Here is a 14,876-nt window from a genome sequence, read left to right as displayed (position 1 = left end):
TGCATGACTTACACTTCTGCTTTTCTAGTGTGTGGATTTCTTCAATCATCTCTGTGATTACAGGCATTTAATAGGAAACTTTCTAAACCCAAATATATATATATATATATATATATATATATATATATATATATATGTGTGTGTGTGTGTGTGTGTGTGTGTGTGTGAGTGTGTGTGTGTGTGTGTGTGTGTGTGTGTGTGTGTGTGTGTGTGTGTGTGTGTGTATAAGACGCATTCCTTAAAAACATGGCAAAAATGATCCAACAAAAACTGAGATGAAGATAAATTTGATAAGTGCAAGACTTTTAAACAAAACCATGAGTAGACTTGAAGCTTTTTTGTAAACATTTTTGTCCCTTTTGACCTTATAGTTCTGTCCTAGCTGCAAGTGCCCTACATCCACATCAGGGTCTACCAGCTATCCTCCAACCATCCCCCAGCTATTCCTGTATTTGTTGAGGCCAGTCGTGTGTCCTAAGGGCACCCTAGTGGCTCGGCCATCTCTGCTTACATCTGAAGTTTTTTTTTATGTGATCTACCCACTTTTCCTTTTCTCTGCCCTGCATGCTGATTGACTATGTCTGAGGGCAACTTCCCTCTTTGGACCACGCCTCCTGTTAGGGAACATCATCGTATACCCTCCTTCCCAGGATGGGCACTCCTATCTCTCTTAGCCACGCTGTCAGTTACCAGGCACTAATCAAATCTAGGTCAGCTGAGGTGTATTTAGGGCTTCATCCCTCTACACCTCAGAAGCAGATAGTCTTGAAGCTTTTCTTTGCACTAAGAATGTAGACATCAGTACTATAACTGAAGTGTGAATTGCATTTTAAAAATACTGTCTGAATACCAAATGTAACTTGCAGCTCAGGTTATAAAACTAGACTGGCATCTAGCATAGGACAACAGCTTTTTTTAGTTATGCCGTAATACTAAAGAAAACAACACATTGAATATTGCAGATTTTTAATCAATAATGTAGTAATATCTGGGGCTTGATTCCAAAAGAGTTGCTCTCAGTGTAAATGGCATACTTTGCTGTAAGGCCTATCTATAAACAGGCTTACATTAGGGGGCCAGATTCCAAAAGACCTGCTTTAAGCCTGCTCTTGGTGTAAGTCATCACTTACACTGACAGGAAATCTTTTGGAAACAGGGCCCTGGTTCTTCACTTTAACTGTAGAGACCCTGACAGGCAAATATTGAACCAACTTAAAAAAACAACAAACTTGGGTTAGATGTATACACCTCTTTCTACTACAGGCAGCAGCTTGTGTGTTATATATCAAATTATATTCAATGCAACATTATTTATGTATTTTACTTGTATTTGTTCAAATGCATTTAAATGCTTAAGCCTAGGCATTTTTTGTTGAAGAAAGGTAAAGTATATTGACTATTAAAACGTATCATCTGTGTTAGTCAATTAGTTGTGCCAGCTATAAAAACTCACCAGTTAAAATTTTAGCATTCTGAAGGCAGGAAAAAAGTGCTCCTGCTACAATCACAGTAGATTCTCTTTAAACATGGTCTTTTGGGAAACTCTTAAAGGAGGATTCCAACTTAGATAGTGAAATCATGAAAGGCAGCTGATTTCAAAGGAAAAGAACAAGGCAGTCAGTCCTACCTGATGTCTTATGTTGAACGTTTGGAAGAGCTAAAATCTCCTTCAAATGAATAACACTAAGACCACATAGGGCATGAAAAATGAGAATTAGAATGCTAAAACACTTCTGGCCACAGATCCCATGGCATAGGCACAATATGACACATCTGAAATTTACCAGTCACCAACCTCATCATGGAGTTCTGATGCTACTGTAGGTGGATGAGGTCACATTCCAACAACCCCAGATTCACACCACCTACAGGAGGTGAGTTAGGACAAAAACAGCCTATGAGTCACTGTCCCAAACTCCAAAAATGGAATATAGCATCTGACTTGTATTCCATTCTTGAGATAAAAATAAAATGTCTTGACAAGGGTTACCATCTGGTTTTTCAGTATCAGCTGATTATCAACAACGATGCCCAGATTTTGAATGTGTGCTACAGATTCCATTTGCTTCCTCTATATGTAATCAACAGGGAGTAGAGAAAGATGAAATGGATGAATAGTGATATGCACCAGCATTGCTTCACAGTTTTAGTTGGACTAAGCTTCAAACAATTATAGTCATCCAATAAAAGATTGAGCCTAGCACATTTTCAGGAGAAAAGGACAGATGCAATTGAATGCCATCTGCATATGACTGATAAAACGTGCCCCTCTTTGCAATAACCACCTTATGTGGCAACATGTTTAGAGTGAACAACAAGGGAACTAAACTTAAGATAAGAACACCAGCTCCATGTAACACTGGAACCTTACATATGTACTTATGATTGTGTTTCTGCTTAATATATGAAAAAAAAATCTTCAAAAACCCTTATGTTTTGTTTTGCCCTAACCGCCATGCTTGTTGTATACATTCAAATGCTACTTCCCTCTCAGGGACCATCACTGACAAATGCCCTGTCACCGAGGATGGACAAACACATACATCCATGCCACTCTGTCAATCACTCAAGCTACTAATTGAACCCAGGTCAGCTGGACTGTAGTCAGGGCATTATCCTTCTACTCCAACAGACTACAGAAACTAGCTCTGTTTTGTGTATTCTAGACTTTATATATGGAGAACTTCTTCCTGGCATATAAACCCGCAATGACCTGACCATATCTAAAGACTTGCTCTATCAGTATTCAAAAATGACTTTGATATGTATATGGACAACTGAAAATTCCAACGTCAGAAAATGTCAGTCAAGTTTCTGAAAGATCAGCAGGTGGCAGTCTTGACACCATGCCAATGAACGTATGTGGTCACCACCTCTTACAGACATTTATTGGCACACCATGAATACATAGCTGTCCGTAGTGCTTCCTTCCTTTATTGTTGTTGTGTCCCAAGAATGGGACAGTCCTGTGGTTAAACACTATGTAATGCGCAATCAAAGAGCATTTTATGGGGGCGGAGCCTAGATAGCCAACTGAGAGCAGTGAATTTTGAGAGCTCCATAAGCTAGTATAATAATATAGGAAAATGTTATTATGTTCAAGTTTAAAACATCAGAAATCTATAGATAAGCTACTAAACTACATAAATGTCACTTTTTGTGGAGATATACAAAAAATTTTCCTGTTAAGTAACTTGAAGATATATTGAGTCACTGAATATGAACAACTCAAGGAATTCTCATTCAGAGGCTGCTTTGAAAAAAGAACTGCATTTGATGACATTTACCTTACAGGAACTATCTCTGAAGATGGATGGCTTTAAAATGACTTAGAAAACCTCAAATTAAATTCTCAAAAACAGACTGATACTCTTAAGGAACTATTACAGTAACACCATACAAAAATAAATATAGAAACTTCTTTAAATGACATTGAAGGGAGACTCAAAGAGGACGAATTCCAATAAGAATTTCTGCTTAAACAGAATACATGGCTGCTTAACACAATAGATGACTTAGAAAACAGGGAAAGGAGAAATAACATAAGGATCTTTGGTCTGCCTGAAAAAACTGAAGGTGAAGACATTATTTCATTCTTAACAACCTGGATTCCTGAAATTTTAGACTTGAAAGAGAGACTTTCATTTGGAATTGAATGGGTGCATAGAGCACCAAGGAAACCTGCTATTAACTCAACAAATACTCCACCTAGATCCATAGTTGTAAAATTTCTTTCATTTTTGGACAAGGAATTAATATTAAAATCTGCTTGGAGAAAATCACCCTTAAAATACAATCAAAACCTGATAAGGTTTGACAATGATTATTCTTCCAGAATACTAGAACAAAGGAAAAAAAGTCTGGCCAACAATAAAACTGTTGATACAAAACAACATTAAAGCACAGCCGGCCTTTCCAGCCAAGATAAAAAATACTTTTTGCCAATGAGATGAAAACCTTTAATGACTTAGAAGAAGCTACTATATTCATCAAAACCAACAACACAGTGTCTATCCCAAAAGAAATGGAATGGATGGCCCCTATTCTTAAAAGAATAAAAGAAACAAATCCTTTGACTGATGCTAGAAAGACGAAACAAAAAACTGATTCCAAGACAGCTGTCCCAAAAATATAACTCTTAAAACTACATCTCTCAAAGTATCAACTGATATGGTACATCACTTGTCATCTGTTTTAATTTAAAAAAGGAGGGTTTCTTAAACAACTGAGAAACAGTAATGATTTATTCAGAATGTTCAGAGTTCAATAATTCTTCACAAAGGTAGGTCAAGATGCGTTGCTATTTACATTATATATAAGCCAAACAAAGCAACATATAATACAAACATAGACGTTTCTATTCCCCTACTTGAATTCAGTGAATGCTTGTCTTGTTCATTTTTCATTGTTTTTATTTATAATAATTTAAGCAATTAATTAACTAATTCAACAAGGTACCATTCATTAGAATTCAGACTCAAATGTAACAAATTAACATCGTATATAATAGCAGTAACAGTAGAGTGTTTTGAAAAAAAAAAATGCTGTCATGGAGACTAATGCCTTCTTCAGTTAAAGTATGATTTAGAAATGTCATGTATATCCTGGTTGAATAATAGTAGCAAGCTCTTAGTACAAATGTCACAATTATTCTGTCTAAATATCATTAATACCAATTATGGCAGGTATCATAGCTTCAAGTGCTGTTTGATCAATCCTGATATGGTGTGCATGGATACAGCCATGTCAGGCAGCTAGTACAAATGTGATTATTATTCTGTCTGAACATAGTTAATATCAGTTATGGCAGGTGTCATAGCTTCGAGTGCTGTTTGATTCAGCCTGACATGGTGTGTGTGAATGCAGCTGGGTCTGGCAGCTGTTGTATGTTACCATTTTCGTCTCCAGGAAGCTGTGGGTTGCGGCTTGTGATTGAGGTTTACTGATGCTTGTGTATTAGGAAGAGACGTTTGGTGTTTTAGCCTGGACCCAGGGGAAGGGGATGGATAAAACTGTGATTTGGGATATTTTGGAAGAGAAAAGATTGTTTATACATCTGCTGAGTGAGAGGTGGGAAGGCTGGAATAATGTGTTATCTTTTGTTGTGGTGGCTTGTTGGGAATTTTTTTTTTATCTGTCTGCTCTCTGTTCTTTTCCTGGCTGCTGCCTCGCTGAACGGGAGGGAATTAGGTGTGAAGTTGCAGAGAAGTGAAGCTTTGCTTCAGGTGCATCGTGAGCCTCTGGTATGCAGTATACAGATACACTAACAGAAACAGACACTCCCAGGATGCTATGGTAATGGAGACAGAGTGATGATAATACGTAACGGCTCTGAGGCAATTAAGTTTTTGGTTTAATATATATATATATATATATATATATATATATATATATATATATAAAATAAAAGGGCTGTTTTAAATCACATGTACACATATTGATGGTCTCCCAACACTTTGTTTAGCTCATTAAGTTGATTCTTGATAAAAAAATAAATAAATAATAAGCACAATTTTAGATTTAAACACATTAAGGACTTACATAAGAGTGGAAGTCTGAGTTATTGTGAAAGACTAAGAGCACTTGGCCTTGTGCAGTACCCTTTGCAGTAGTCTGGGAGGTTAGCTTGCTCAGACATGTTGGGCATATGGGGATACTGATTCTAGAGGTGTTTAGGGTTGCCTGGAAGTGCTAGAGAGTCATCAGATTTCCTTCATGGAAATATCTGTGGGAATGGAAGGTGTATTGAGTGGTTCACTGGCAGAGTTGCCCCTGGATGGAACAGGCTGGTAAAATGGAACAGGGCAAATCTTGGTTTAGATATTTTAAGAACAGCCTGGAAACACACCACATGTACTAGTGAATGGTATTCTGGCAAAACTGGATGGGCATTGTTGCCCATGCTTGAAGTACTGATATTTGTGTATGTAAGGATGGAAATATACTTACAACAAATAAGAAACTAGAAGGGTCTCATAATTTAAAGTCTATGGACTGTATAAACATGGTTGGAAGGAGCTAATAATAAAAATAAGCATTACTGCTTGTGGTCTCTCAAATAACCAGGGGCAGCTTGTGCTATAGGACTGCAAGACTGCAGCCCTCCCACCTAGAAACAAAAGGAAAAAAAAACATGAAACATAAAATTAAAAAAACAAAAAAATATATTTTTACGAGTCCCAGAACTTCCCCGCATGCGCAGACACACTCAGACTGCCCCGCAGATCCCCAGGAATCTGTGCGAACTCAGACTGCCTGAGTCAGCAGTCCAGATAAAGGGAAGGCATTTTCTGCCCCACAGATGTCCAGGAATCTGTGCGGTAGATGACCGCACAGAACAGAGGAGCTCCAGACTGCTTCGTCCCCAGACAGGACCAATCAGACGAGAGGTGAGTTTATGCTCTCGCAGGGAAGCGTTGGATTCGAGCACAGGTTTGGAGTTTAAGTATTGGGACGTGTGGATTCTGGGTACATTTACAGTGTGGATTCTGGGTACATTTACAGTGTGGATTCTGGGTACATTTACAGTGTGGATTCTGGGTACAGTGTGTGTGTGTGTGTGTGTGTGTGTGTGTGTGTGTGTGTGTGTGTGTGTGTGTGTGTGTGTGTGTGTGTGTATAATGCCCCAGTTAACACATAGTGGTGGGTACAGATATTCAGGCTTGAGCCCTGTACCTTAGATGCAGGTGGCAAGGACCTGAATTTCCTACCCACCACTATTTATAAAAAAACTACAGATTTTTGCCTCATATTTGTTCTGTTCCTCATAAAATCTGCAGTTTCTGTATCTTCATTTTTCCTTGCAAAGGTCTGTAGTGCAGTGTTGCACTGGTAGCATTGTTGCCTGAAAGCTACAGGTTCTCTGGTTTGATTCTAGGCAGGGGTGCCTTCTGTGTGGAGTCTGCATGTCCTCCCATCTCTTACAAAGATGTGTTTCTCCCTGCTCTGCTGAAAATTGGCTTTGTTTTGTTCCAAGTCAGACTAGCTTCCTGGTTAATAAATGTTTAAAAATAACAGGCATTTGAATTTCAAACTTCATATTCTTCAGAAAGTACATGGTAACACAAAACCTTTTATTCTAGCAATTCTCTAAGTTTATAATATGGATATTTGAAATTTGCCCATATTTTGGGACTGTATTCCCCCATTATTGGCCTCATCCAGGTATTTTGTGCTAAGGTTGAGAGCTATGGTGAGAACTGAATTCACTGAATGTTTGGGGGCTGTATTACCCCCATTACTGGCTTTGTCCACATGTTTTTTGCTAAGAGGTTGAGAGCTATGGTGAGAACTGAATTCACTGAATATATTTGGTAGCTGTATTCCCACATTATTGGCTTTTTTCAGGTGTTTTTTGCTAAGAGGTTGACAGCTATGGTGAGAACTGAATTCACTAAATGGTAGCCATTTATGTTTCAGTCTTCCTCTGTTTCACAAAACAGCTGATTTGGCTTAGTGGTATGTTTCTCTGACTGTTTTGTACAGGGTCCCCTGGGTTCAAGACATGGCAGTGAAATGTATGGTGGTAACACAGCATTTTATTCTAGCAACTTTCCAACATTATACAAGCAATGTTTAAAATGTGTCCCTGGTTTTTGGGCTTTTGTCCCCCCCAAAAAATGTTGGCTTTTTCCAGATTTCTTGTGCTGCAAAGTTCAGAGATACAGCTGAGTGTCGAGTAGATTTTTCAAGGAACTGAGAGCTGCAGGGGAACAAAAGTTTAGTGCTGCTTATGCCAAATCTGCTTGCATTGTTAATAGCACAGCAGGTAGTGTACTTGCGTACTCCCACAGTAGGTAGATGCATTGCTGATACTGTACTGTGTTGTAAAGAGGGTGGATGCTACAGTCCTTTTTGGCAAAGATACCTAGTAACTATGGACCTGTTATCAGTTTGCCATCCATTCCCTATTGCGGTATTCATTTTTTTTAATGCATGCAACATAGGCAATTTATTCTTCAAGGGCAACATGCACTTTATTTGTAGATGAAACAATGACATATACAGTTGTTTGCTAGCAGCAACCTCTTTATTAGTTACATATTTCTTTAATGTGGATTTTACTACTTCAGAGATTGTGCATATTTACTGATACTGGTGGACTGTAGAGGTTGAGTAGACGTTTTATGATGGAAATGTTCTGAACTGGGCAGTTTTGTCATTGGTGCATGCAGTTTGTTTAATTGTTTACTGGAAAAATGTTCAAAACAACAAATTTAAAATGCCCTCTAACAACTGTACTGTATTGTACAAGGAATATAATGTAATACAATCAGGAAGGTGTATCAAAGAGCATGTGTATGTTTCGTGTTCAAGGGGCCTATGATTTTGAAAATAGCCCAAAGTTAATCTTAATCTGCCACTGGCAAAATGTATTTTCTTTGAATGTGGGTTTCAATGCTGTTTCAATGCATGTGAGTTTCAAGGGCAGAGAAGTTTAAATGCTAAGTCTATTTTCATTGTGAGACTGCATTGCTTTATTTAATAGATATCTATTAGGGTTTGTGCTGTAAAATGCAAAATAAAACTTTCAAATGAAATCTAAATAATCGCAGAAGTAAAGCAGTATGCACATTACAGTGTTTATGGTAAATGGGGCAAAATAACCAAGGAATGGGACATTGGAATGGCTGCAGGGGGAGGCTCCATTCGACCATGATTTTGTGAGAGGGGGAAGGGTAGCTGTGAGGGGGGGAAGGGTAGCAAACTCAGACAGCCCCGGTTGAACTATACCTCTCAGTTGTCCATATTTTTGCAGAATGAATAGATATTTGCTTCTTATTTTTGTTTTGTTCCTCATAAAATTTGTGGTTTTCTAGCAAATCATTTAGGAATGAAGTCACTAAATGACAGACATTGAGTTTCAGATGTCATAACCTTCAGAAAAATGCATGCTAAAGCAAGACCTGTTATTCTATCAACTGTCTTAAGTTTATACAAGAGCAATTTTTAGTAGTGTTTGTATGTTCCCCCAATATGTTTGGCCTTGTCCAGATTTCCTGTATTAAGAGGTTGAGAGGTACATGCAAATCGCTTTGTAGAATTAGGAATATCCAAACCTCTCAATTGTCCCCAATTTTGGCTCAAAATGTTGCTCTCCCCTAATAATCCCTCCTCAAAATGGCAATTTTGGAAGAAAACATGGAGGGTTTACAATTATATATAACTGTGATGATCAGAGTTATAGATTACTTTTATTTCAGAAATGCATGTAGATGCTCTTATTTTGTTAGCTGCTCAAGTTAACAGTGTTAATATTAAAAAGGTGCCCCTTCTTTGACAGTTTACCAGCTGTATTGTGTGGCAACTTTATATTTTTGCATCACATTTTTGGTCTGTGTTTCATAAAATTGTGGTTTTCTGGCAAATTAGTGGCAAGTCATTAAAGATTGAAGTTAGAAAATTATGGCAGACATTTGAGTTTCAGATTTCATACCCTTCAGAAAATTCGTACTAATGCAAGACCTACTATTGTTCTATTATCTAAGTTTACAAGAGCAATATTTAAAAAAATTGTATTTATTTTTGGGCCTGTGCCCCACTTCTAGTTCTATGTATGGCTTTGTCCAGATTTTTTGCTCTGAAGTTGAGAGGTATGAGTGTCAGAGCCATCACTGTCAGCCAGAGACATTTCATATTGTGACATACTTGTTGCACCCCACTCCCCATTGTAGTGGCTCTGGATGTGTCCAAGGAAGGCAAGGAGCAGTTATGCAGTGTAAGTGTGCAGAGTATTCCCCCATCCAAGGTAGACCACGAGTACAACCGTGGCTTTTCATCTGTCCTTGATTTTGCAGAATGTTCTGGTTTTCTGTCATATTTTTATACTGTTGATTTGTGCTTCTTATTATTCAGGAAATGCATGCTGTCACAGTGCCCTGTTGCTCTGTTTAAGTAGCAATGATTTAATGACCATCAGGTATGCTTGTTGGAGATTGTAAGATGCAAGTAAGCTTTAATAAGCATACTGTTAAAGAATTACCAGCATTGAAAGCCTTTTCATTGCTGCCATGCAGAGAATATTTACATAACTAGATCTATACAATAGAAGGAGGAAGCTACTACATGATAGACCAAAATCCCAAAAAGGGAAGGCATCTCTGATCAGTATTAGCAAAAAACTACGGGCACTCATAAAATCGTCTAAAGCCAGCTTCGAGAGAAAAATTGCACAGGACACTAAGGATAATCACAAGGCTTTCTTTAGTTATGCTAGGAACCTGGGTGGGAATTCCCAGATATGCTCAGAATTAGTCCAATATGACAACAAATACACCGAACCCACAGACATTGCCAACATCCTAGCTGACATGTTCAGCGCAAACTCCCCCCCCCCTTCTCCACCAAAAGGGCAAATATCTATCCCAGCAGAGTGCTGCCCCCCTGACATCTCAGATGCTCAGGTAAGAGCCGCCCTCTCCAAAGCAAAAAACACAGCATCAATGGGACCAGCCGGTGTCCCGGGCTGCATCCTACATGAACTCCAAGAAGAACTAAACCCAAACATAAAATTACTGTTCAAACTCAACCTTACTACAGGATATGTACCCAAAGAGTGACGTACAGCAACAGTGGTCCCTCTCCACAAAGGTGGTGTCTCAACGGATCCTGGAAACTATCGCCCCATAAGTCTGACTAGCTTGGTCTGCAAAGCTATGGAAAGGATCATCACGGACCTCATAAATAAAGATATTGGGGACCTACATACACTGGATCCTACCCAGTTCGGCTTTGTTAAGGGCAGATCCTGCCTCTTAAACCTGGTTGATTTCTTTGAAACAGTCACCAAGGTCATTGACGAGGGGAAGGTGGTCCACACAGCCTACCTGGACCTTGCAAAAGCCTTCGATACAATACCCCACTTGGGCATTATAGATAAGCTCACCAGCTTAAATATAAACCCCTATGTCACTAGATGGGTTGCAAACTGGCTCAAGGACAGAACCCACATGGTTAGAATTGCTGGAGCCATGTCAGACTCCAAACCAGTTACAAGTGGCGTCCCACAAGGCTCAGTCCTGGGACCTCTCTTGTTCGGTATATATTTCTCGGAGGTACAGGCTAACACAGAAGGACTGTGGCTGACCAAGTTTGCAGATGACTGCAAACTGGGTGCCATAACTGACTCTCCAGCCGACACAAGCATCCTACAAAAGGGCCTCATAGAAATAGACAACTGGTGCCAGAGCCATGGCCTCAAACTAAACACCAAAAAGTGTATAGTCATCCCCTTTGGCAAAAACAAAGTGCCCACAAATTACCACATAGGTGGTAATCCATTAAGTACAGAAGAAGTAATTGGGGACCTGGGGACCCAAGTTGATAGCAATCTCTCATTTGACAACCACGTGGCCAAAGTGGTTAGAAAAACATTTTATATAGCCCACTTAATCATGAAGGGATTCACATCTAGATCAGGGGAGGTCATTGTGCCGCTTTACTCATCCCTCATCAGGCCCATAATTGAGTACAATGCCCCTTTTGGGATGTACCTTACCAGACATCTGCAGCAACTGGAAAGACCCCAAAAGTACCTCACCAAGAGGATCAAATGGCTCAAACAGATGCCATATGCTGTCCCTTTAAAGAAACTCCAGCTCTACTCAGTGGCATACCGCCTGCTCAGAGGCGATCTGTGCCTGACGTATAAAGCCATGTCCAACCCAGAATTAATGGACATGCTGCACCTCAGAAAATCCAAATCCCATCGAGCTACGCGCTCAAGAGACTTGAACCTCAGCACTGAAATAAATAGGACATGCTGGAGGGACAGATTCATAACCCAGAGGCTCCCTTCACTCTGCAATAAAATCCCAGTCCAGGTTAGGCAGAGTCCCTCATTGACTCTCTTCAAGAGGAATCTTGATGAGTGGATGGGAGATAGTAGGTTTACCTCGGGTATCACTTCTGTGTCACTGTTAGACAGAGGCACAGTATACTAACCTCGAAAAAGGGCATAGCAAAATTAATTTAAAATGGGTGGCGAAAGCCAAACCCACTCTGGCTAGGCTTATAAATGCCCTAGGGCAGATAGCCTAATATGAACCTATGAACCTATGAACCTATGTATAAGCCTTGGGTATTGAAATGAATATGACAGTATTTGTAATAAAGGACAGTATTACAATATTTTCATAAGCTCATTACATTTGTTGAAGATTTGCAGTCATCTTTTGTTGGAGACTTGCAGTCATCTTTGTAGGCTTTATCCGTAAACTAAACAGAATGCCAATCTATCACGTGTGGTCCATAACTTGTGCAGGAATCCTTTAAGCAATTCATCTTGAGCTTGTTTCTTGCTTGGTGTTCATTTTTTACTTTGATCATGTCTTCCCCATGAAACAAGTAGATAGTTGTGTCAGGCAGCAGGTCTTTTTTGAATAAGAAACATTTTTACAAGTGGGGGTATCACAGAGATTGCTACTTTCAGCATGTTATTAGATAATTTTATAAAGCTGAATATAAATTATAATTAGAACTGCAGTGCAAGGAGTAATGGTTTGAGTTGAGTGCTGCTTGTTGTTTTTATACTTGATTTTGACTGGCATTCCAGTAATGTATTTAAAAAGTAATTTATTTTTTCATTCATCGCAACCTGTGTTCCCATCTGGATATTAAGTAAGTTGTCATGTAGCCAATGCATTTAAATATTTTTTTCTTCTACACTTTATTTTGTCTTGATTGGACTCTCGTAATGACTGTTTGGCACCCAGGGCAGCGTATTTAATTAAAATTCTAGTTGTTGTGGTTTTGAGCATAGCTCCACCCCTTCCTAGTTGGCCACACCCCTTCCCATTGGCCACACCCATTCAGCTGTCTCCTGCAGCCCTCCTTTAATTTGAAGTCACCAGCCATCACTGCAAATAACTAAGCAACAGCCAAAACAAAACAAACACACACACACACACACACACACACACACACACACACACACACACACACACACACACACACACACACACACACACACATACACACACACTAGTTATGTAATGTATGATTTTAGTAAATCTAGACATAAAATATATAATTGTCATATAAGATGAAGCAGTCTACTGAATTTAGATATTAAAGACAGAATTTAATAACGGGTTTGTGTATAATAACACTATTGTCTTAACTTGTTATAAATTACATACACTACATTGAACATCAGGGGGAAGCATGATGATTTTCTTATATAAGTAAATATGCATAACAAGTTATGTAATTGCTTTAACTTGAATTGTAGTTTTTGTAACCCATCTTGACCATATATAATATTTAAGCTGTTACCAATGTAACTAATGTTTTATACATGACATCAAACTGATGAAGTTGTTCATGAGAAACAATAGAAGCCTGAACTTGAAATGCCACAGAATGTAACAATCATATTCTGAACAAATAGTATTAAAATGACAATAAACACTCAGTTTAATAACATGGGCTTGTGTATAATAACACTAATGTTTTAACTTGCCATAAATGACTTACACTATATTGAACATTAAGGGGAAGCATGATGATTTTCTCATATAAGTAAATGTGCATAACAAGTCATATAATTGCTTTATATTGAATTGTGGTTTTGTAACCCATCTTGACCATACATAATACTTAAGCTGTTACCAAGGTAGCTAATGTTTTATATATGACATCAAACTGACGAAGTTGTTCAAGGGAAACAATAGAAGCCTGAACTAGGAATGTCACAGAATGTAACAACCACATTCTGAACAAATAGTATTAAATTGACAATAATCACTTAGTTTAACCTTTGCTGATTATACAAAATAGAATGTTGCCATTTAAATCTAAAAACTTTCAGTATATGCCATTAAATGGCAATTTATGAATATGGAAAAGGAATTTGTAATCATTAATGACATTAAGTAGGATGACGTTGGTGATCAAGAAGAGGAGGAGGAGTGTGAGGGCAGTAGCAAGGATCAAATGGTGGAATTGAAAAAGGGTAATTGTGAGGTGGAGTTTATGGATGAGTTAAGACAGGCACTGGGTGGCAGTGAAGAGTTACCAAATAGCTGGGTAAGTACAGCAGACCCAGTAAGGGAGACTGCTAGAAAGGTGCTTGGTATCACATCTGGACAGAGGAAGGACAACAAGGAGACATGGTGGTGGAATGAGGAAGTACAGGAGAGTATACAGACAATGAGGTTGGCAAAGAAGAAGTGGGATTGTCAGAGAGATGAAGAAAGTAGATAGGAGTATAAGGAGATGAGGTGCATGGCAAAGAGAGAGGTGGCAAAGGCTAAGGATAAGGCATATGAAGAGTTGTATGAAAGGTTGGACACTAAGGAGGGAGAAAAAAACCTGTACCGATTGGCTAGACAGAGGGACCAAGCTAGGAAAGATGTGCAGCAGGTAAAGGTGATAAAGGATAATGAGGGAAACATACTCACAAGCGAAGAGATTGTGTTGAGGAGATGGAAATTGTACTTTGAGGGGTTGATGAGTGAAGAGAATGAGAGGGAAAGAAGGTTGGCTGATGTAGGGATAGTGAATCATAAAGTACAATGGATTAGCAAGGAAGAATTAAGGATAGCTATGAAGAGAATGAAGAATGAAAAGGCTGTTGGGCCAGATGACATACCTGTGGAAGCATGGAGGTGTTTAGGTGAAATGGCAGTGGAGTTTTTAACCAGATTGTTTAATGAAATCTCGGAAAGTGAGAGGATGCCTGAGGAATGGAGAAACAGTGTTTTGGTACCGATTTTTAAGAATAAGGGTGATGTGCAGAGCTGTAGTAAGTACAGAGGGATTAAACTGATCAGTCACAGCATGAAGTTATGGGAAAGAGTAGTGGAAGCTAGGTTAAGAAGGGAGGTGATGATTAGTGATCAGCAGTATGGTTTCATGCTGGGAAAGAGCACTAC

Source organism: Protopterus annectens, chromosome 2.part2 (assembly GCF_019279795.1).
Source record: "Protopterus annectens isolate FY-2018-M chromosome 2.part2, PAN1.0, whole genome shotgun sequence".
Classification (NCBI taxonomy): Eukaryota; Metazoa; Chordata; order Ceratodontiformes; family Protopteridae; genus Protopterus; species Protopterus annectens.
This window is presented reverse-complemented; position numbering follows the sequence as displayed.